General features: G+C 37.0%; 1 non-coding gene across 1 annotated transcript; it reads left to right on the top strand.

The window, feature by feature from the left end:
• Positions 1–4,738: 4,738 nt before the first annotated feature.
• LOC141694620 (small nucleolar RNA R71) lies at positions 4,739–4,843 on the top strand. The gene has a single exon (XR_012563908.1). It is a non-coding gene; the product is annotated as a small nucleolar RNA R71 (small nucleolar RNA).
• Positions 4,844–26,285: the final 21,442 nt, after the last annotated feature.

Genomic DNA, 26,285 nt, shown 5'->3' with positions numbered 1-26,285 from the left:
CCACCCGCAATCGAATCCTCAGTAGATGAGGGATGAGTTCTACTACTCCCCGTGGTTCGTGCTCTTTTGGGTGCCATAACGAACAAGTGAGTGAATTAGGTGTTAGTAGTGTATGTATAGAGGCTAGGGTTTTGTAAGTATATGAGATGGTTGTGTATATAAGAAGAGATGTATATATATAAGAGGTAAAGGGATGGGTGTAGGGGTTAAAAGTGTTTAGGGTGTAGAATTAGGGTAAAAATAGGATAAATTTCGGGTTGGGCTTGGGTTGTGACTGAATTTTTTAATTTTTTTTCTTTTTTTTCCTAAAAAGGTCGCGCGGCTGCCCAGTTTCCGGCGCCCCATGCTTCTGGATAAAATTTCATTTTTTTTACTTTTTTGCTTCTTTTTTTCCGAAGTTACTATACAACAAATCATGGGTTGCCTCCCACGAAGTGCTTGGTTTACGTCGTAAGCTTTACGTGAAACTTCGAAATCAAGTTGTCACAAGAACGACGCTCACCACCTCATGGTTTGCTATATCACCATAGTAATGCTTCAACCTCTGACCATTAACCTTGAACGCTTGGTCCAGATGCTTATCAAAAATCTCCACAGCTCTATATGGAAACACAGTTTTGACAATGAATGGACATGACTACCTCGACTTGAGCTTTTCTGGAAAAAGTCAGAGACGAGAGTTGAACAATAGAACTTGCTGACCAGCCATAAATGACTTGTGCACCAACCTCCTATCATGCCATCTCTTGACCTTCTTCTTGTATAACTTGTTGTTCTCATATGCCTGAGGACGGAATTCGTCAAGTTCATTAAGTTGAAGCATTCTCTTCTCTCCAGCAGCTGACATGTCAAGATTCAATTTCGACTCATTGGCAGTGATCACATCTTAACATTAACTGATGAGCATCTTTAAACAAAGTTGGCCAGAAAATCCCACTTGAAGAATACGGGCAGCTGTCTTCTCTCCACCATAATGACCACCATACACAGTGGCGTGACAATCTTGCAAAATACCCTCCATCTCACTATACGGAATGCATTTCCTGATAATCTGATATGCTCCCTGTCTGAACAAGAATGGCTCATCCCATCGATACTACTTCATCTCATGTAGAAACTTCTTCCTTTGAGCATAAGAGAGTTTTTGGGGAATGACATTACTCACAAGATAGTTCACAATGTCTGCAAACTATGGTTCTTCTTCTTGCACCACAAAAAGTTGCTCATCAGGAAAAGATTCATTGATTAATGTTTTATCGTGTGAATCTTTACCTTGATCTTCCAAATGCGAGAAATGACCCGCTACTTGATTTTCTGTACCTTTCTTGTCTTTGATTTCTAGCTCGAACTCCTGAAGCAATAGAATCCATCGAATCAATCAAGGTTTTGAATCTTTCTTCGAGACGAGATATCGAATAGCAGTATGATCAGTAAAAACTGTCACTTTTGTTCCAAGTAAGTAAGATCAAAATTTCTCGAAACCATAGACAATCGCCAAATGCTCCTTCTCTGTAGTAGTGTAGTTCAGCTGGGCACCATTAAGGGTTTTACTAGCATAGTAAACCACATGGAATATGTTCTTCTTTCTCTGGCCAAGAATAGCTCCAACTGCAAAATCACTAGCATCACACATCATCTCGAAGGGCTCATTCCAATCAGGTGCAGTAATAACAAGTGTTGTAGTCAAACTCTTTTTCAAACTCTCAAAAGCACCCAAACATTCTTCATCAAATTTGAAAGGAACATCCTTCTCCAACAGATTGTACAAGGGTTTAGAGATTTTGGAGAAGTCTTTGATGAATCGCCGATAAAAACCTGCATGACCAAGAAAACTACGGATTCCTTTAACTGAGATTGGAAGAGGAAGATTTTCAATAACCCCCACCTTGGCCTTATTTACTTCAAGACCTTTTCTAGATACCTTGTGCTCAAGAATGATACCCTATTGCACCATAAAGTGACATTTTTTCCATTTGAGCACCAGATTGATCTCAACACATCTTTTTAGCACCAACCCAAGATTATGAAAGCACTCATCATAAGAAGTCCCGAATACAGAAAAATCATCCATGAACACCTCCACATTAGTTCCAATCATGTCAAAGAATATGGCCATCATGCATCTCGGAAAAGTAGCAGGTGCACCACAAAGTTTGAAAGAAACTCGGCGAAAAGCGAAAGTGCCAAAAGGACAAGTAAAAGTGGTCTACTCTTGATCTTCTGGGGCAATACAAATCTGATTATAGCCCGAATACCCATCCAGAAGAAAATAATACTCATGACTAGCCAACTGTCAAGCATTTGGTCAATGAATGGAAGAGGGAAGTGATCCTTCCTGGTGGCATTATTCAGCTTCTGATAGTCCATGCATACTCTCCACCCTGGAAATGTCCGAGTAGGAATGAGCTCGTTCTTCTCATTAGCAACAACTGTAATGCCTTCTTTCTTAGGCACACACTGCACTGGGCTCACCCATGAACTGTCAGAAATCGGATAAATGATCCATGTATCCAGCCATTTAAGAATTTCCTTCTTTACAACCTCTTTCATGATAGGATTGGGTCTTCTCTGATGTTCAACTTTTGGCTTACTTCCCTCCTCAAGCAGAATTTTATGCATGTAATAAGAAGGGTCGATTCCCTTGATATCTGCTATAGTCCATCCAATTGCTGATTTGAACTCTCTCAGAATTCTCAAGAGCTTATCTTCGTCACTACCTGAAAGGTCAGATGCAATAATAACAGGCAAAGTAGATGCATCGCCTAAAAAAGCATACCTCAATTAATCAGGCAGTGGTTTGAGCTCAAGTGTGCAAGCTTCCTCAATAGATAGTTTGAGACGCTCTTGAGAATTTTTCAGCTCTGTTAATCCAAGAGACTCGAATGGCAAATTTAACCTCCTTTTCCAGGGAAAAGCATTCAAATACTGCAGCTGCTCTGCCCCCTCTTCATCTTCACTATCAGATTCCCCTATTGAGGCTCTCTCTAAGGCATCGGTCCTTAGCATATGATCAAGCTCCGAAGTTACTACAGAGTCGACCAACTCTACTTTAAAGTACTCCTCTTTATCAGTAGGGAATTTCATTGCATTGAAGACATTAAAGGTAACGTCATGATCCTGAACCCTCATAGTAAGCTCACCCTTCTGTATATCGATAAGAGTTCGGCCAGTAGCTAAGAATGGTCTCCCTAAGATAATGGGAATCTTCTTATCCTACTCAAAGTCCAGAATGAAAAAATCAGCAGGGAAAATGAGTTTGTCCACCTTAACCAATACATCATCCACTACACCTCGCGGATAAGTGATGGATCGATCAGCTAGTTGTCAGGACATGTTTATAGGTTTTGGTTTAAGAAGACCAAGTTTCTTGAATACTGACAATGGCATCAGATTGATTCTAGCTCCCAAGTCACATAAGCACTTATCAAAGATAAGTTTCTAATAGTGCATGGTATTGTGAAGCGTCCTGGATCTTTAAGCTTAGGAGGAAGTTTCTGTTGCAGCACAATACTGCACTCTTCCGTTAGAGCAATGGTTTCCAACTCCTCAAGTTTTAGCTTCCGAGGTAGAATACCCTTCATGAACTTAGCATAGCTCGACATTTGTTCTAGAGCTTCCGTAAATGGTATGTTAATGTGAAACTTCTTGAAAACCTCAAAAAACTTGGCAAACTGCTTGTCGAATTTCTGCTTCAAAATCTTTTAGGAAATGGGGGAGGCGGATAGACTTGTTTATCCCCTGTATTCAGCTCAGGAGTAGTGTTTTCAGTAGAAATTTTCTTCTTTTTCGCTTCGCCATCCTTCTGATCAACCTTTTTGTCAATTTTTTCTCTTTCTGAAACTGGAAGGGGCGCGGGCATGCTGCTATAGGGCATGGGCGCGCCCTCCTTCCAGAGAAAAAATTTAGAATCTTCGTTTTGATGATTTTGGGGTTCGTGACCTTTCCAGACCTCAGAGTAATTGCCTTAAGCTATTTTTTGACTTCTCTCTATCCTGGATTGGCCTCTGTGTCACTTGGAAGAGTTCCTTGAGGTCGGTTCAATAAGGCGTTAGCAATCTGCCTTATTTGATTCTTCAGAGTCTTGATTGAAACCGCTTGGCTTTTGCACATAAGCCTCAACTCCTCCAATTCATATTTTTTATTCGAGGATGGACTGGAACCTCCGTGAGATTGCTGCTGCATCCCCTGTGGCTGAAATTGCTGCCTTGGTGCAAACTGTTGTTGAAAACTAGGAGGATTGAATTGCTTGTTTCTAAACTGCTGATATGGATGTTACATACCACCCTGATTATTGCTCCAGCTGAAGTTAGGATGGTTGTGGTTGTTATGATGATAAGTAGCAGGTTCAGGTTGCTGCGACCTCTGAAAGTTGCTCACAAACTGAGTTGATTCACTAGATATAACACATTGCTTTATCGTATGAGAACCTGTTCAAAGCTTACAAACACTAGTTATCTGATGAACACCATAGTTGGTCAGAGAATCGACCTTCATAGTCAACGCCTTTAACTGCGTAGCGATAGCCGTAGCCATATCCACTTCCAGAATTCCTGCTACCTTGCCTTGTGGTAGCCTCTGAGTTGGATTCTGATATTCATTCGCAACCATCATCTCAATAAGCTCATAAGCTTCCTCATAGCTCTTGGCTCATAAAGCTCCACCTGATGCTGCATCGAGCATAGGTCTTGACTGTGCTCCCAAACCATTATCAAAGCAATTGATCACCATCTAGTCAGGCATTCCATGATGAGGACACTTCCTAAGTATCTCCTTGTAGCACTCCCAGGCTTCACATAGATTCTCCTGATTGCTGTGCAAAATGAGTAAAAGCATTCCTGATTGCAGCTATCTTTGCTATAGGGAAGAATTTAGTAAGGAATTTCTGAGCAAGATTCTCCCATGTCGCAATAGAACCAGCTGGTAGAGAGTGTAACCAGCTCTTAGCTTTGTCCCTCAGAGAGAATGGGAGAAGTCTCAGTTTCACAGCATCTTCAGAAACATTATTGAACTTGAAGGTGTCGTAGATCTCGATGAAATCCTTAATATGCATATTGGGATCTTCCGTTAGAGTACCCCCAAACTGGACTGAATTCTGCACCATTTGAATCATGCCAGGTTTGATCTCAAAGGTATTAGCTGTGATAGTTGGCCTGACAGTGCTAGATTGAATGTCATTGATCTTTGGTTGAAAATAATCCATCAATGCTTTCGTTGCTGCTGCTGGTTCTCCCATTATAATGATCACTTCTTCTTCTTCAACGTTTTCAACTTCTTCAAAAACTTCTTCTTCCAATTCTTCAACTTCCTTATCTTCTTCAATTATTTCCTTACAAGACTGAGAATGTGTTGGTATACACGCTCTTTAGAGTACCTGAAACACAACAAAGTAACTATAGTAAGTAAAGTAATCTAAGTCATTGAACTTTAACGACCACTGATGTCAAGCACATAAACTAAAAATTAACACCGAGTCCCCGGCAGCGGCGCCAAAAACTTACTCGAAATAAAACACACATGAAAATACACGCAAGCGCACGCGATCACAAGTAGTATAAGATTTAAGTCAAGTTCATTCCCACAGAGACTGGTTTAGGTTAACTTCAGATTATGCACTTATACAACAATATATGATTATCGTATACAGCTAAGACAAGTAACAAATTTGAGTTGATTAACTACTTAAAAGATTATACTAGGATGGATTAACTAAGAGATTATAAGTAAATTACTTATATGAGAATAAAACATGAGATTCTAACTTTATTAAATACTCCATTCAATGTTTATGTCTTTATCAATAGTATGCGATGGTGATGATAACTAATCAGATAACACGAAATTAGTAAACGCTATATTTTGATATAAGTATATTCTACTATTAAACATCCACAATCAAGATAGAAGTTGAGTAGACAACAATTATTCTTAGACCCTATATGCCTATAAGATTTGAAAACATAACGGTTTAAGAACAAGTTATCTATTATGATTATATAGGGTGTGTAAGATGGTTAAAATTATACTACGAATCATGCATGTAAATCCATACATAAACCTATACTAGCATGGCAAGTTCTAAACACTGTCGCTTCTATAGAGATTAATGAACAATCTTAGATGTTAGCTACGCATCAAAGATGAATAAGCACAACCAAACTAGGAAATCATAAATTACCACATACTAAAGATTTAAAACAATCAACTATTGAAATCTAAAAATAAATCCGCTAGAATCCCATGACAACGATTAGTTCATGATCGAACGCATCGTCACCATGGGTTTCAATGAAAACATGATACTAAATAAGTTCAGAACACTACGAGATAATATAGGTACTAGTGTGACGCCCTCCAAACCCGGGGTCTAGATTTGGGGGTCACTAGCCAATAAACCATAATAAAATAATCACAGCGGAATAATATAATAAATATGACCCCTTGCATGCAACTGGATCGATCACATGTATAGTATGGAACAGGCACTAATACAAACCAACTGTTATTATAAACTATAAGTCTAATTAGTTTTACAACTTATTCAAATTTTATTACAAACCTTTATACTATTCAAGCGTCCCAAACTGTCTACCGGGAAAACACACCAAACTATCTACAAGCACACAACCTCTGGTCAGACCTGGAACTTAAGCTTGCCCTGGTCTAGCTGAAAGAATCAGGATATGAAACAAGTATGAGCGAAAGAAATGCTCAGCAAGCAGTAAATAGCTTATGATTTTAAACAACAACAATAATATATCTGATGAACAAAACCAAACCACAATACCTGAACAGTATCAAAACTAATATGTATTTGATAATAGACAACATTTGCAATATATTTTATTTTGGGATTGGAATCCTCGAACGACGGTGTGTTACCGCCGGTGATCAGCCGCGGAGCAACACTGGTATGCCGAAGCATATCCAACTAAACAAAAGGTATCCAAGGCACATATCGGCCTATCAAGGTGTTATATCCCGTATAACACATAGCTCACACTGCACCGCCGCCACGGCCTCTTACACAACCATCCAACCCATAAAAACAATTTTCCGTCAAAAGAGTCGAATTAAATGACATCCTTAACCACATAACTCCCCATTTCTCATGGTCTGGAGTTTTCTCAACAGCCAATGGTGAAATAACCAGAACAATTAGTTATTCGCTAATCTCAATTCAAAGCTTCACTATATAGAGTAAGTTGTAGCGAAATGTAAAAATATTTAACTATTCTGAACTTAGAATAGTAGAGAAATTGAAAGGATAAATTCAGAGTCAATACCACTTGAATGTGATGACATAAAAAATTGCATAGTATGATTCGAAATAAACGTCACTTGAACAATAAGTGAAATTAGGGTACTTGCCTGGTATGCTCGATAATATCTTACTATAACTCTGCTTATAACTGCTGGCTATTATCTCCGTCTAACACTTGACTGCGCTCCTGGCTACTCGATTCTATAAACAAAAGGACTATCTTAATTGACAAAACCAAACTCAATCGACGTAACTATACGTCTTGACATCTACCCGATCGTTTATAACTAGGCATGGCATTTTAAAACTGTAAACAGATAGCATGCATATCATATAGCACGTAATCATGGTATTCGTATAACACGTAATCACATATTTCATGTAACACATAAGTCAGATCATTAAAAGATAGGTCTCAGTGCTTTCAGAATAAAAATCCGGTCAATACTTGCCTTTACCGATCAAATACCGACTCAAACTGATACACAAATTAAATAACATTATGATACAAAAGAAATTAGGACTTAAAAGTATTTTTATTGAAATTGCAATATTTTTCTGAGTCTATACGCGTTCGTTTCGTATTAAACGGACGAACAGTTTAATTATTACGAATAAAATAAGAAATAAATAGATTTAAATCAATTAATAATTTTATTAATTAACTATTAAATATCAAAATATAATTTTTAAAAGTTCAAAAATGATTTTTAGAAATTATTTGAATTAATTATAAATAATTTATATTTATTTAATTATTTATAAATAAAATTAATTGATTAAATAAATTAATCAATTAATTAAATTCATAAATAATTAACTAAAACTAAATTATAAATAATTAAATCAAATTGGGTTTCTGAAATAATAAAAGAAAATAAATTTAGGAATTTAAAATAATTAAGGAAATAATTTTTAGAATCTGAGATAATGATTAAATGAATTTTGAAATTAAATTAAATGATTTTTAAAAGAAAAAGAAATGAATTTTGAAATAAACAAAAAAAGAAAATAACAGAAACATGTTTGTAAACCGGAAAAAGTCTGGGAAAGATCTGAGGGCGGTGGGGTTGAGGAAGATGACCGGAAACCGGTCGAAGGTCGACCGGAATCTGGGTTCATCCCCAGAAACCGGCGACTTCGCCGTTTTTCGGCGACGTCCGGATACCCCATTCGACTCTGTTTCAACCGGTTCTCTTACTGAATCGATCCCAAACCATTCTCCACACCATTTCACCAACCCAGAATCAACAACCATCATCGGAGTTGTAATCTCCGATCAAAACTCAAGTTCTCCGATGAACTAATCGGAAAAATCGAATTCGCTCGTTCCTGAACCAAATAACGCAGTTTATAGCTTAAATCAATCCTCTAAGCATTTACAATCTATCGGTATCATCAATCTCCATCACCAATCCAAGATTAATCAAAAAATCAAATTAAAAAAACTATAAAACCAAGAACTCGATTTTAATGAAATCTTAATCAAAATTAATGAATCAATATACCAAACCGTTCCTTAGGATCCCAGGAACATCAATCAAGCAACCAAAACATCAAACAATCCTTATAAAATCAAAACTGAATTTAAATAACAAAAAAATTAAAAAAATGAAGTTACAGAAGAATCAACCTTAGTTAATGATGTTTATATCAATAGATGGAGCTTGAAGAGAGCTTTAAATCGACTATTTGAGCATCCCGAATGGATCCCGAAATCACCTTCAACTATTGATTTTAATCTCTGCCCTCAAGAACATCCCCACTTATTCTTGATTTTCTTTTTATTATATATATATATATATATTTTTTTTTTCTGAAGTTTTATAAAAATAAAATAAATTTGTTAATCTGATCAGCTATTATATATGTACATATATTAATATCCCAAAATAAATTAAGGGTGTTTTTATCCCCTAATTATATTAATTAGGGCCTCAAAATAATAATTACGGGGAATAATTTTAAAAACGATAAAATACAAAATTAATGTCAAAATTCCCCAAAAATTGCGAATAATTCAAAAATATGAAAATAAAGGGTATTTGAAATATGAATAATTTTATAAAAATGAAAACACGGATTTTGTGGGGTTTGACGTCCCGGTGGGGTCCCGATCCGTTAATTTCTGAAAAACAAAAACGATCCCTAAATTACCAAATAAACCCGAAAATACCTAAAATACACTCAAACGCACATAACTTGAAATAAAACAGATATCTTAATAAAGACGCTAATAAATACGTGTCCTGATTACAGATAAAGTCATATAATTGCAGTTTAAATGTATATTAATCAATCGAAAAATTTTCTGGCCCGCACAGAAACACACATAACAACTATATCATCTAATATCATGGCAATGATCACTTTAAATTTATAAAACACATAATATTTATTTATTTAACACATAATATTCACATAATTTTTCCCGGATATTACATCCTTCCCCCTTTAACAGGATTCTGTCCTCAGAATCAGCTTAGGAAAACAAATGAGGATACTTGGATCGCATTTCACTTTCCAACTCCCAGGTCAACTCTTCAACCTTGGGATTTCTCCACAAGACTCGCACTAAAGATATAGACTTATTCCTAAGCACTCTTTCTTTCTTATCTAAAATCTGCACTGGTTGCTCTACAAAAGATAAATCTGGCTGAATCTCGATTGGCTCATATTCTATCACATGGTTCGAATCAGGCAAATAACGCTTCAACATCGACACATGGACCACATTGTGAATATGCTGCATGTGAGGTGGTAACGCTAACTCGTAAGCAACCTTTCTCACATGCCTCAAAATCTCAAAAGGGCCAACATAACGCGGACTCAGCTTTCCTTTCTTCCCAAATCTTGATAACCCTTTCCAAGGCGAAACCTTCAATAACACTGCTTCTCCAATTTCAAATTCTATATCCTTTCTGGAAGGATCAGCATATTTACGTTGACAATCTTGAGCTGCTACTAATCGTTTTTGAATGAGTTCTATTTTTTCCTTCGTCTGCTGGATCAATTCTGGACCCAAAATCTTTCTCTCACCAACTTCTTCCCAACATATTGGAGATCTGCATCTTCTCCCGTACAAAGCTTCGTAAGGCGGCATCCCAATGCTGGCATGATAGCTGTTGTTATAGGAGAATTCAACTAATGGCAAATGTTCGTCCCAACTTCCCTCAAAATCTAGAGCACATACCCTTAACATATCTTCGATAGTCTGAATCGTCCTTTCACTTTGACCATCTGTCTGCGGATGATACCCGGTACTCATTTTCAGCTTCGTTCCGAGACAATCTTGAAAACTTCTCCAAAATCTTGAATTAAATCGAGGATCTCTGTCTGAAACTATGGATACTGGAATTCCATGTCGGGTCACAATTTCCTTAAGATATAACCGTACCAATTTATCCATTGAGAATCTCTCGCTGATAGGAAGAAAATGCGCAGACTTCGTTAATCTGTCAATAATAACTTAAATAGGATCATGATTTGCCCTGGTCCTCGGTAATCCAACTACAAAATCCATCGCGATATGCTCCCACTTCCATTCTGGAATGTCCAATGGTTGTATTAATCCACTGGGCCTTTGATGTTTCGCTTTGACTCGCTGGAAAGTGTAGCACTTATTTACCCATTCTGCAATTTCCTTCTTCATGCTTGGCCACCAAAAGTTTTCTCTTAAGTCTCTGTAAATCTTCGTACTCCCGGGATGAATTGAATATCTAGAGTTATGAGCGTCTCGAAGAATTTCGTCTTTCAGCTCGGCTACGCTGGGTATCCATATTCTGGAAGAAAATCTTAATATCCCTTTATCATCCTTTTGACTCCTTATCTCTTCTCCTGTCAAACTGTCTCGTTCATGGCTCATTACTTCTTCCTGACATCTTCTTATTTTCTTGAATAGTTCTGGTTGAAAAGACATTGCACACAATACCTCTGTAGACATACTTGGGGTACTGACCTCTATTTCAAATTCCTTGATCAATTCCTCGGATGAAATTATCATGTTTAACCTTTCTTTTCTGCTCAGAGCGTCGGCCACCACATTTGCTTTGCCTGGATGATAGTTGATAGTACGGTCATAATCCTTGATTAGTTTTAACCATCTTCTCTGCCTCATGTTCAATTCCTTCTGGGTGAAGATATACTTCAAACTCTTGTGGTCCGTGTAGATCTCACAATTTTCCCCATAAACATAATGCCTCCAAATCTTCAATGCAAAGCTGCCAATTCCAGATCATGCGTTGGATACTTCTCTTAATGTGGTTTCAACTGTCTTGAAGCATAGGCTATCACTTTGTCGTGTTGCATTAAAACACATCTAATCCTTTGTATGACGTGTCACTGTAGATCACAAAATTTCCTTGTTCATCTCGCAAGACTAGCACTGGAGAAGATATTAATCTATTCTTTAATTCTTGGAAACTCTCCTCGCACTTCTCATCCCATTCAATTCTGGTTGTTCCTGGTGAGCTTTGTCAACGGCATAGCTATTTTTGCAAAATCTTGCACGAATCTTCTGTAGTAACCTGCCAATCTCAAGAAACTTCGTACTTCCGTTGGTATCTTTGGCCTCTCCCAGTTGATTATAGCTTCAATCTTTGCTGGATCCACTTCCACTCCTTTATTGCTAATCACGTGTCCAAGAAATAGTACTTCTTTTAACCAAAATTCACACTTGGAAAACTTTGCGTATAATTTCTCCTATCGCAGTGTCTCCAGAACTATCCTCAAGTGCTCTGCGTGCTCCTCTTCTATTTTAGAATAAATCAAGATGTCGTCTATGAATACGATCACGAATTTATCCAAATACTTCTTGAATACTCGATTCATCAGATCCATGAAAGATGCTGGTGCGTTGGTTAATCCAAATGCCATTACTAGAAACTCATAATGCCCATATCTGGTTCTAAATGCGGTCTTTGGAATATCTTCTGGCTTGATCTTCAGTTGATGATATCCAGATCTTAAATCTATCTTAGAAAACCATACAGCGCCTCTTAATTGGTCAAATAAATCATTGATCCTTGGCAATTGATACTTATTCTTAATGGTAAGCTTATTCAGTTCTCGATAATCAATACACAGTCGCATACTCCTGTCCTTCTTCTTGACAAACAGTACTGGTACGCCCCATGGGGATACACTCGGTCTTATAACTCCTTTCTCCAAAAGATCTTGCAGCTATGTTGCCAATTCTTTCATCTCCACTGGTGCCATCCGGTACGGAGCTTTAAAAACTGGTTCTGTTTCGGGTGCTAGATCAATCGCAAATTCAATTTCTCTATCGGGAGGTAATCTTGGTAGATCGTCTGGAAAGACATCTGGAAATTCGTTGACAACTGGAATCGCTTCTAGTGCTGGAACTTCCTTGCTGGTGTCTATCACATGGGCCAAATATGCTTCACAATTCTGATGCAATAACTTCTTCACTTGAGCTACCGTTAAGAACTTCTTCTCTTGCTTATTTCCTCAAAATACCACCTTCTTCTTACTACCCAATGTTTGAAGTCTTACTTTCCTATTCTTACAATCAATCTGAGCGTTATTTTATGACAACCAATCCATTCCTAAAATAACATCAAATTCTCCCAACTTAAAAGGTATCAAGTTGGCTTAGAAATGATGTCTCCTATCTCAATATCACACCTCGGGCACACTCGGTCGACGGAAACTTGATTCTTATTAGCTAATTCTATCATTAATGCTTGTTCTAACAACTTAACTTTGCAATGCAGTTTATCGACAAAACTTTGAGAAATAAATGACCTTGTAGCTCCAGAATCAAATAGAACTTTAGCATCTACGGAGTTGACTGGAAGCGTACCTGCAACCACGTCAGAGCTTTGAACAGCATCCTTCATAGTCATGTTAAATGTCCTGGCCTTTGGCTGGTCCTTTGCTGGTGGTCCTTCAATTCTTGCCACATTAGCTGCTGGTTCAGTTATCAGGCAGTCCCTGGCAATATGCCCCATTTTTCCATATTTGAAACACATTGTCCCTGATTTCTGGGCTGTAGTCTGACTTCGACACTCATTAGCATAGTGTCCCTTCTGATTACACTTGTAACACAACACATTAGCCTTACAAATCCCAAAGTGCCTTCTACAACAAAACTTGCAATCTGACGCTGGTGGACGATTGGGCCTCTGCTGATTTAAATTCTGGAAACAATTCCCATTCCCTGGCTGTGGTTTCTTGAATCCCACACTCTTGCTATTCTGAAACTCTGGCCTTTTATTGAAACGGCCCTGGAAGTTACCTTGTTGCTGGCCTCCTCTTGAGGTTTCTATTTTCCTTTTATTCCCATCCTTTCCTTTCTGATACATATCACTCTTACTTTCAATCACCATTGCTTTCTGCACCACTGCCACATATGAAGTTAATTCAAACATGGCCACCCTATTCTGAATCCAAAATATTAATCCCTGTTCAAACCTTCTTGCTTTCTTTTCATCTGTGTCAACCTGGTCTGGCACGAACCTCGCTAACTCAGTAAACTTAGCTTCGTACTCAGCGACAGTAAGATCTCCCTGGGTCAGATTCAGGAACTGGATCTCTATTTGATTCTTCATATACCTCGAGAAATACTTCTCGAGAAATACTTCTCGAGAAATAGCTCGGTAAACCTTTCCCAAGTTATAAACTCACCTCCTTCCAATGCTCGCGTGGATTCCCACCAATAGTTCGCCTCACCCTTCAAAAAGTAGCTTATAAACTTGGTCTTCTGTTCAGTCCCTGCTCTGACTAATTCAAAAGCCTTTTCCATTTCCTTGAGCCATGCATTGGCTTCCACAGGATCAGCACTTCCCTTGAACTCAGGTGGCTTCACTGCTTGAAACTGCTTAAAAGTCACTGCAGGTGGTGCTGCTGCTTGCTGCTGTTGTTGTTGTTGTTGTTGCTGTTGTTGCTGCTGTGTAAGATGTAACATCTGCTGCTGCATTAGTCCCAACATATGGACAATCGCTGGATCTGTCCGACCCTCGGTACGATCCTCTCCTGAATTATTCCTTCTCTTTGGTGCCATTATTCTGGTAAGAAACATGCAACATATATAATAATCTGTCAAGCATTGTGTCAAATATGTAGCAATTCCTTAGCATATCAAAATTCTCAAACATTATTCCTTCTCAAAATATCATAAACTTGCTACCATATTAACACAAGCGATATGATTATCACATAATCCTGCTTATTATCTTGAGAATAACAACACAAAGAAAAATCCACGAAGAATTATCCAAACCTTTTAAATCCTTGCTCGAAATCTCAAATAACCAACAAACGGGGGATAGGGTTGCAACACAACCTCCCAACCCCTTTTCCAACACTTCTTACCATTTTCAAAACCAACACAATAACAAAGCAATGGCACAAAAGCCAAGAGCTAAACACAAAATAAGGATCATGAACAACTTAACTATAACCCAACCCAATAACCTAAATTTAATCCTATAACAGCTAAACTACACGCGCCTATCTTATGTGATCTTCCTATGACTCCTCTATGACAATCCTAAGCCTGTTTCAGTAACCATAACCTGTAGCTCTGATACCAACCTGCGACGCCCTCCAAACCCGGGGTCTAGATTTGGGGGTCACTAGCCAATAAACCATAATAAAATAATCACATCGGAATAATATAATAAATATGACCCCTTACATATAACTGGATCGATCATAGGTTATAGTATGGAATAGGCACTAATACAAACCAACTGTTATTACAAACTATAAGTCTAATTAGTTTTACAACTTATTCAAATTTTATTACAAACCTTTATACTATTCAAGTGTCCCAAACTGTCTACAGGGAAAACACAACAAACTATCTACAAGCACACAACCTCTGGTCAGACCTGGAACTTAAGCTTGTCCTGGCCTAGCTGAAAGAATCAGGATATGAAACAAGTATGAGCGAAAGAAATGCTTAGCAAGCAGTAAATAGCTTATGATTTGAACAACAACAACAATATATCTGATGAACAAAACCAAACCACAATACCTAAACAGTATCAAAACTGATATGCATTTGATAATAGACAACATTTACAATATATTTTATTTTTGGATCGGAATCCTCGAATGACGGTGTGTTGCCGCCGGTGATCAGCCGCGGAGCAACACCGGTATGCCGAAGCATATCCAACTAAACAAAAGGTACCCAAGGCACATATTGGCCTAGCAAGGTGTTATATCCCGTATAACACATAGCTCACACTGGACCGCCGCCACGGCCTCTTAAGCAACCATCCAACCCATAAAAATAATTTTCCGTCAAAGGAGTCGAATCAAATGACATCCTTAACCACATAACTCCCCATTTCTCATGGTCCGGAGTTTTCTCAACAACCAATGGCGAAATAACCAGAACAATTAGTTATTCGCTAATCTCATTTCAAAGCTTCACTGTATAGAGTAAGTTGTAGCGAAATATAAAAATATTTAACTATTCTGAACTTAGAATAGTAGAGAAATTGAAAGGTTAAATTCAGAGTCAATACCACTTGAATGATATGTGACGACATAAATAATTGCATAGTATGATTCGAAATAAACGTCACTTGAATGATAAATGAAGTTAGGGTACTTGCCTGGTATGCTCGATAATCTCTTACTATAACTCTACTTATAACTGTTGGCTACTATATCCGTCTAACACTTGACTGCGCTCCTTGCTACTCAATTTTATAAACAAAAGGACTATCTTAATTGACAAAACCAAACTCAATCGACGTAACTATACGTCTTGACATCTACCCGATCGTTTATAACTAAGCATGGCATTTTAAAACTGTAGACAGATAGCATGCATATCATATATCACGTAATCATGGTATTCGTATAACACGTAATCATATATTTCATGTAACACATAAGTCAGATCATTAAAAGATAGGTCTCAGTGCTTTCAGAATGAAAATCAGGTCAATACTAGCCTTTACCGATCAAATACCGACTCAAACTGATACACAAATTAAATAGCATTGTGATACAAAAGAAATTAGGACTTAAAAGTATTTTTATTGAAAGTGCAATATTTTTATGAGTCTATACGCGTTCGTTTCGTATTAAACGGACGAACGGTTTAATTATTACGAATAAAATAAGAAATAAATAGATTTAAATCAATTAATAATAAAATTAATTGACTTTTAAATATCAAAATATAATTTTTAAAAGTTTAAAAATGATTTTTAGAAACTATTTGAATTAATTATAAATAATTTATATTTATTTAACTATTTATAAATAAAATTAATTGATTAAATAAATTAATCAATTAATTAAATTCATAAATAATTAACTTAAACTAAATTATAAATAATTAAATCAAATTGGGTTTCTGAAATAATAAAAGAAAATAAATTTAGGAAATTAAAATAATTAAGGAAATAATTGTTAGAATTTGAGATAATGATTAAATGAATTTTGAAATTAAATTAAATGATTTTTAAAAGAAAAAGAAATGAATTTTGAAATAAACAAAAAAAGGAAATAACAGAAATATGTTTGTAAACCGTAAAAAGTCTGGGAAAGATCTGAGGGCGGTGGGGTTGAGGAAGATAACCAGAAACCGGTCGAAGGTCGACCGAAATCTGGGTTCGTCCCCAGAAACTGGCGACTTCGCTGTTTTCCGGCGACGTCCGGACAGCCCCAATTCGACTCCGTTTCAACCGGTTCTCTTACTGAATCGATCCCAAACCATTCTTCACACCATTTCACCAACCCAGAATCAACAACCATCATCGGAGTTATAATCTCCGATCAAAACTCAAGTTCTCCGATGAACTAATCGGAAAAACCGAATTCGCTCGTTCCTGAACCAAACAACGCAGTTTATAGCTTAAATCAATCCTCTAAGCATTTACAATTTATCGGTATCATCAAACTCCATCACCAATCCAAGATTAATCAAAAAAATCAAATTAAAAAAACTATAAAACCAAGAACTCGATTTTAATGAAATCTTAATCAAAATTAATGAATCAATATACCAAATCGATCCTTAGGATCCCAGGAACATCAATCAAGCAACCAAAACATCAAACAATCCTTCTAAAATCAAAACCGAATTTAAATAACAAAAAAATGAAGAAAACGAAGTTACAGAAGAATCAACCTCAGTTAATGATGTTCATATCAATATATGGAGCTTGAAGAGAGCTTCAAATCGACTATTTGAGCATCCCAAATGGATCCCGGAATCACCTTCAACTATTGATTTTAATTGTTAGGAATATGTGTATTAGTTTGATGATAAGTTAAACAAAACACTTAAGTAGAAATCTAGTGTTTGTAGCCTCAACGGATAAGACCATTCTGGTTATCCGTTGATGGAGTAGCTTTACTTAGAAATAAGTTTAGTATTGTAGCACATTTCAGTTTCTGTATTTAAGTTATAATTCTTAATGTTGTGGGAAATTATAAGTCATGTTGACTACTAATGGATATGCAAATAGGAGGGCTAATTGTAAATATTTCATGCCTTGTAATTTTGTATAAATAAAGTAGTATTAACTGATAGATTAAACGCCTTCAACGGATGAGAAACAAAGCTTCAACGGATGTCTCTAAAGCTTCAACGGATAACATCCATCAACGGATGAGTGCATCAACGGATAAAGCTTCAACTGCTAATGCATCAACGGATAAAGCCATCAACGGATGAAAGCATCAACGGATGCTAAGTTCAATAGTAGTTGACAGTGACAATTCATAAGCTAACAGAGGCACATGGGTTGACAAAGACAATTGGAATGTGGTAGCCTCTTGGAGGAATCAAGAAAATGCAGCATTTCCATTCTGATGCAAACAAGGAAGTATTCAAAGATTCACAGATTATCCTAGATTGCATTGGATAGAGAAATGAAGAAGAAACATGTGAAGAACTTGTTTAATTGTATTTTTATTTTTATCTTCACTTGTAAACTTGGTGATATATAAACCAAGTTGCAGCTAGTAATTAGATGGTGAATTTTTGCAGAGCTGTTTATAAAAATCCAGAGAGAAAATCATCTAGTTTGTACTAGGACGCAGCTGTGATCAATTCTTTGAATCACAGATTTTCTGAAATACACATATCTGGTGGAACAACAAATCCACCAGAAAAGTTTTTAAAGCCTTTGTGTTCTTTACATTTGTGTCTTGAATATATATATGTCTGCACCTGCTGAAAACAATTCACACACAACTGTTCATCAAAACACATAGCCTTTGAAACTTCTCAAAACTTGAAAAAGTTTTGAGATTTACATTCAACCCCCCTTTCTGTAAATCTCATTGTTAGTTCCTTGGGAATAACAATTGGTATCAGAGCAAGCTCTTAACTTACAAAGATTTTAAAGATCTATTCTACTAACATCATGAGTAAGAAGGATATTGGTGTAAAGATTCCAATTTTGGAAAGAGATAATTATCATCACTGGAAAGTGAAGATGCATCTACATCTTCTCTCTTAAGATGAAAGCTACATCAACTACATTGAAAATGGTCCTCATATCCCTCACAAGGTGGCCACAACTGCAACTGCCACAGTTGCTGTTGGACAATCTATTCCCAAGCCAAAAGCAGAATGGACTGATGAAGATATTGAAGAGGTTCACAAGGACAAGAAAGCCATGAATATTCTGTTTAATGCCCTAGATCAAGATATGTTTGATAATGTCATTAACAGCCAAACTGCTAAGGAAATTTGGGATACTGTGCAACTTATCTTTGAAGGTACTGAACAAGTTAGAGAAAACAAAATGCAGCTTCTCATTCAACAGTATGAATACTTTCATTTTGAAAAAGGAGAATCATTGAATGATACCTTCAATAGATTTCAGAAACTGTTGAATGAATTGAAGTTGTATGGCAGAGTGTACCAAGTCAAGGATTCTAACTTAAAATTTCTGAGGTCTCTACTAAAGGAATGGAAACCTATGACTGTTTCACTAAGGAATTCTCAAGATTATAAGGACTTCACACTTGAAAGATTATTTGGGATTTTGAAGACCTATGAACTTGAGATGGAGCAAGATGAGCTGTTGGAAAAGGGAAAGAGAAAAGGTGGATCATTTGCACTTGTAGCTGACAATGAGAAGACTGAAGCCAGGAATGAAGAAAAGACAATGCCAAGTCTCAAAATTGGCACAAGCAAATCAGAATCAAGTAAGGGAAAGGAGCAAGTAGCTGAGGTTGAAGACAATTCCAGTCATGATGACTCTGATGATGTTGATGAACATCTGGCTTTTCTGTCCAGGAGGTTTGCAAAGATGAAATTCAAGAAAAATGCTAGATTCACTAAGCCAAACAAGAACATGGTGGACAAATCTAAGTTCAAATGTTATAACTGTGGCATAAGTGGGGACTTTGCAAATGAGTGCAGAAAGCCAACTTCTGAAAAGAAGAAATTTGAGCAAGTAGATTACAAAAAGAAATATTTCGATTTGCCCAACAAAAGGAAAAAGCTTTTCTGACTCAGGATGACTGGGCAGCGGATGGAGCCAATGAAGATGATGATATGGAATATGTCAACCTTGCCCTGATGGCTAATTCTGATGAAAATGAAACTAGTTCATCATGCAACCAGGTAATTACTACTGACCTCTCTCAACTTTCTAAAAATGAATGCAATGAAGCTATAAATGATATGTCCAATGAATTATATCATTTACGTGTTTCCCTTAAATCACTAGCTAAAGAGAACACAAGAATTAAAGAGAATAATTTATTTTTAAGTGATAGGAATGTTGTTTTATAGGGTAAGGTAATTGAGCTTGAAAAGATTAAAATCAAATGCTTATCTGTTGAGAGTGAACTAGAAGAATCTGTTAAGAAAGTAGAAATTCTTTCTAAGCAATTAGAACGTGAGCAAGATATAATCAAGGCCTGGAAAACATCTAGGGATGTTAGTGCTCAGATTGTCAAGGTTCAGGGAATTGAATCACTCTGTGAGAATGCCTGGAAGAAAAACAAAAAGGAAGTAGAATTAATTGATGGATTGTCAACGGATGATGAAAGTTATCCGTTGAAGAAAGAAAAGGAGCATCCGTTGAAGGCTCATCAATTAAAACATGCAAGTGATTCTAAAAGGGACAATTTGAAAAATCTCAATAAGAAGTTTGGTTCAACTTCCAAGAACTTTGTCAAAGAAGAAGCTAGCACATCTAAAGATGCCAGTAAGGTGAATATAGGACACATGACTTTAGATCAGTTGAAAAATAGGCTTAAGTTGGTTGAGGATAAAAAGGAAACTAAAAGGAAATCTAATAAAAATGGGAAGGTAGGAATTAACAAACACAACAATTACACACCTGATAAGTATGCTCCTAGAAAAAGTTGTGTGCATTGTAAAAGTGTTAATCATCTATCTACTAACTGCAAGTCTGTTAAGAATGCTCTCATGCCTTTAACTCCTTCCATGCCTAACATGTATATGTCACCTCTGCATGCTATGCCTGTTATGTCTCAACAGAATCCTCATGCACATTTTGCAAACATGCCATATGTTAATAATCCTTATTTTGCTGCATTCGGTATGCCTCAAATGCCATACAACATGCCTATGTGGAATAACATGTTTGCACAATCTATGCCTTATCAAATTCAACCAAATGTGATAAATGATTCTATGACTAACCCTACACTTCAACCAACTACATCTGAGACCAAGGTTGACCCAAAGTTACCTAAGTCAAAAGGTGCAGGAAGTATGAAGTCTAGGAAAAAGACTAACAAGGTTGGACCCAAGGAAACTTGGGTACCAAAATCAAATTGATTTGGTTTTGTTGTGTGCAGGAAAAAAGAAGGAATCTATGGTACTTGGACAGTGGCTGTTCAAGGCACATGACAGGAGATTTCACCCTGCTCACAGAGTTCAAGGAGATAGTTGGCCCTAGCATAACCTTTGGAGATGACAACAAAGGGTTCACTATGGGATATGGCTTAATTTCAAAAGAAAATGTCATCATTGATGAAGTTGCATTAGTTGATGGCCTCAAATACAATCTATTGAGCATCAGTCAACTATGTGATAGAGGGAATACTGTTTCCTTCAATTCTGAAGCATGTGTTGTCACAAGTAAAAAGGATAACAAAGTGGTTCTAACTGGAGTTAGAAAAGGGAATGTTATAATAACTCGAATTTTTTAGACCCTGTAAAATGTTTAATGAATAGTAACCCTGACAGACGGGAAAACTTTTGAGCCCACACTATATAGTGCATAAGAAAATGAGTTTCGGAATTGATATTACGACTATACGTACCAAATAAATGTATGTAAATGCTTTTAGTTTTCGAAGAAAATGAACTTTGAAAAATGACCGTAATTACGACTTATCAAGGACTACGAGAATCACAATATAATTACGAGATTAAAATCCTACGGATTTATATTCAATTAGGATAAATAAAAATATAAGGACTAGAAACGAAAAGAATTACATTGCGAACCATTTACGAATAAGTATTGCGGAGAACGTTTAAGTAACCGAGCGAACGCATAAACGATTAATTAAACGTAACGCACTAAGTAAACCATGGTAAGGAAGTAACCATGGTTACTTCATCAAATAGTGAGCTAACCCTAGGATGACCAATCTAGCTAGCAAATAGTGTGCTAAGGAGCTAACCTTGTAGTTTAGCTTGTAAGCTAGCAAGCTATAAAGATTTGTCCATGGATTTGGAGACAAGGAATAAACCTAAGCTATCCTAGGAAGAATAAAGATCAACTTTCAAAGATATCAAGTCACCTTCCAAGAAGCAACCTAGAAATCATCCAAGAGAAGCAACCAAGTGCTATAAATACCCCCCCCCCCACCCCCATTTAGCTCCATTCGGCTATTTTGAAGAAAAAAGGGGAATTGCAATTCAAAACTCCAAGCTCTAGTTCTTGTAAAATCACAAAATTATTACCCAAGCCTCCTAGAAACTAAACTAAGGTAAGAAAAATCTTTCATCTCTTTTTATCAAGGTTTGATGGGTGGAATAAATTCAAGAAACTCACTAGTGAATAGTGTGAATAGTAACCTCTCTTTGGTTTCTTAATTTTAATGGTGGTTTTAGGTTCCAAAAATCATACCAAGCACTTCCAAGCCTCCACCATCCTCAAGAACACATCTCAAGCTTTCAAGAAAGGAAAAAATATTTGGCCTAACTTTATTTAAGGTTCATGTTTAAGATCCATTTAGTGGGTGTTAGTAAACTTAGCTTTTTAAGTGTTGTTGAGGAAATCTTGATGATTAAGTTGAGTAGATTTAAGGTTGGTTGTTGTTGCCTCAAGAACATGATGTTCTTGAGAGGAGTTTGTGTGTTGATGATGATATGATGATTGTTGGTGGTTGTGTTGATAGTTAAGGCGTAAACGAAACCCCGATCGTAAACGTAACTTCTTTAAAACCAATAAACCGTAACTTTAAGTTTCTGCAGAAAGTCTCGAAGTTTTAAACTGTAGATTCTTGAGAAATAACCTTTTTTTAAGATAGACAATGTTATAAGGATCGTTTAGGCGCTTGAATCGCTTAATTCCGATTTACGGATCAAAAGTTATGACCGTTTTAGTAAAAGTATTTTACGCGACAAAAACTGCTACGAATCACGAACTTTGAAAATATAAAGAATAGACTTAAATGTATTCATAAATCATGAAATTTTTACAGAGAGTAACATGTGGAGTTTCCTAACTGTAATAAAAATTTCAAGTGAAAATAATGATTTCTCAATTTTATAAAAATGTCGGAGCCGAGACCGTGCGAGTAGAAACCGTAAGAATCCTTAAGCGTAGCCGACAACGATAATGAGAATGAACTCAAGATACTTAGGAAAATGAAGTGACCATAAAGTGTTTATGACTTAAAAGAAATGATAAGGGTAGTATAAGTTGAGAGGGTGTATAATGAGTAGCACATGAGTGCGAGTTACCGTGAATTAGGACGGAACCTAACGAAATGAAATGTGTTTATGGTTATAGATTTCCGAGCGGAACCTAGAGCATCCTCCACCTCGAGATACCCAGGCAAGTTTACAAACCCAACTCCATTTTACTATTGTGTTGTGAAAGGATTGTTTTACTATCATCGCATAAATACCATGTTTACCATGATACGTAGTTGTTAAATTTTCACATAATATAGCGATGTTGTACGATAAGTATATATCGTGAAATGATTATTTCGCTTTAAGCGTGACGTATTGTATAAGACCGAGGGTCGGTCGGGGATTAAGATAAAACCCGGGAATCGTTCCGGAGATATTATAGGACGGTTATACGTCCATAGTGGTACGTTTTAAAGGGACTCATCGTCCACTTCCGAAACATTAAAACACCTCGAACTTTTAAAATGATTTCCCAATGAGCATATTCCCTCAATTATATTTTATTGATTCGGATATTAAATATTATATACGTATTCCTTTATTATAGGAGTAGTATACTTCAACGTTTATTTATTTCAAACCCGATTAATCATTATAGATTATTAATTATGTAAACACAAACTAGTTGAGGAATACTATTTAAATAAATCTTTTAAAAGAATAACTCATTCGAGGTATGATTAATATCAATTATCATTTAATTATTTATAGACTAATATTTAATTAATGATTATTTATTTAAGGATTGTTATTGATTTAAAGATCATAGATCCTGAGATACCTTTTGATTTAGAAGTATCATTCGAATAATTTCAGATCGTCGGTGAATATTATCCCGACTTATTATTATATTGAATATAGTTTCAAGAAGAAACTTTTCCCCTTATTAATTATCTGTTGACAACGGTCAACACACATCCCTAGTACTTCCTCCGAAATTCTCGGAAGTACGTATATACATATATATACACTTATATTTTAAAAAGATAAACTATCTCTATCAAAAAGCAAAACGCTTGGGGAACTTCGATGTGGTTCAAGTTCCCGAGATTGATTGAATTCTGTTGAAGGACAATGGAGGGGTAGACTCTGGTACTACGTGTGCTGGATGGGCTACCAAAGGTACCGCAGGCGAAGGTACTTTGTGTACTCAGGAACTTGTGAAGTATGTGTATACCCGAAAATGGGACACGTAGCCCGAATACGGCCAGGGTGATACCCGAGAGATGACGGTATTCGTCCTTTTACTAGTAAAGAAAATTACTTTCCGTAGGATGATTGATCATCGTATGCGGTGGATCCTGTGAGATGTCCAAAATCTTCCAATTGGAATTGATATCCAATACCGTAACCCAAGCCTAGGTGCTGGGATTACTATTAAGGTATTCGCAGGTTATAAAACCCCCTTAAAAGAATTATTTTCATAAGAAGGTGTGGGACACCAAGAAATCTACTTTTAAATAAAACATATATATAATATATGATGTTATTATACAGTCATTTTCATACTGTACATTATTATGCTGAGCATCTTAGCTCACACTTGTTTTCTTAAATTGACACAACACAACAGTGAATCAAGATGCCTGCCAGGAGAACCACAGCCAGGAAACGGGTAGGAAATGGCCAGCTGTTCCGTAGATTGTTTGGTGCAGTACCTCAGGTAGTCGGAATAAGCTGGATTAGTTTTCAGTTGTTTATAGTTCGGCTTATTTATAAGTATGGTTTATGTAAAATAAGAAATAAGAAACGTATATTCGGCCGGCGGATTAACCTTACTTAAAGGTCACCCCCGGTAAGACTAATTACATTTGGGTTGTAATAAAATTTCTCTAGTAATGATGGTTCGTTTCCAAGACAATAACCTGTAGTGTGTGTGTGTTCAGTGTGGGGTCGTGAAGCGTGAGTATTTACATATCGTAGTGTGAGTATTGTAAGTTTAGATAGCATGGCTTCCGAGACTCCTGACCCCGGGTTTTGGGGCGCCACAGAAATGGTATCAGAGCCTTAGGTTATCAAATCTTGGAAATGATAGGATATAAAATATGTAGACCTAAGAATAATAAAACGATCAATTAGAGCTCAAGTCGAGTTCGTCGTCGGGCAACACGGGTAGTCTCGACTGTTTTACTCTCAAGGGAATTCCAATTGTAAGTTAGTAACACCTTGCCTATTGTGTTAGGTACCAGTGGAGCCTAGGAGGGAGGTGGACCCTGTTAATGATGTCATGATTCCTGAGCATAACCCTATTCCCGAGCCAGAGAGCCCACCCATTGATGATTCAGACGATGACCCTACTGAGGATGTCCTAGAGGAGGAGACTGAGCTTCCTGTCCCCGTAGCTAATGGCGTAGTATGGAGAGACGTAGAGATATACCCACACCAGGCTATTCGCTCTCCTACACCACCCCCAGAGATCCAGAGCCCTATGTCCTATACTGATGACGATGATGAGGAGGCGATACGCGCACAGTTCCATGAGGTCCATGACATATCCTCTAGCGACCCAGACTCACCTCTACCACCACCGGCGACCATGCATGTAGCCGTACACGACTGGGTAGTGAGTCAGCTTAACGCTGAGATCACAGCGGCGTCTGCCCACATTGCTGAGTTACGCCAGGCACTAACAGCTGAGAGAGCCACCCGACTAGGATACCCCAGAGATTTCAGAGCTGCTTCCCCAGCCATAGCCCGCAGAGAGATTGATGGGATCGAGCTCTGTACCAGGGTTCAGATGAGGATGACATCAGTGGGAGGATACATCCCGGTAGTCGATGCAGAGATGATTATTGCAGGAGCGATGAGGAGGGTGTGTGACCTCACTCGCAGTGATAGTGACTGAGAGATTAGTGACTAGATGTAGACCTTGAAGAAGGCTGAGTGACTTGTCACCAATTTTGATAGGATTGCTAGTAGTAGATAGCGTTCCTAGCCTTTCAGGGTACATGGCTTATGTATTTCCATTCCAGTATTTAGAACTAGCAGTGATAGATTATAACCAGGCATGTATGAACTCGGCTAGTTGTTTCATCCCTAGGATATAACTGGGAGATCTTATGAATATATATCTAAGCAGTTATTAAAGAATTGATGTCTATATTAATGCACTTTATAAAACCTGTTAAGTAATAAATGATATGTTTATATATGAATAAAATAGCC

This window comes from Apium graveolens, chromosome 10 (genome assembly GCF_009905375.1).
Source record: "Apium graveolens cultivar Ventura chromosome 10, ASM990537v1, whole genome shotgun sequence".
Classification (NCBI taxonomy): Eukaryota; Viridiplantae; Streptophyta; class Magnoliopsida; order Apiales; family Apiaceae; genus Apium; species Apium graveolens.
This window is presented reverse-complemented; position numbering and strand designations above follow the sequence as displayed.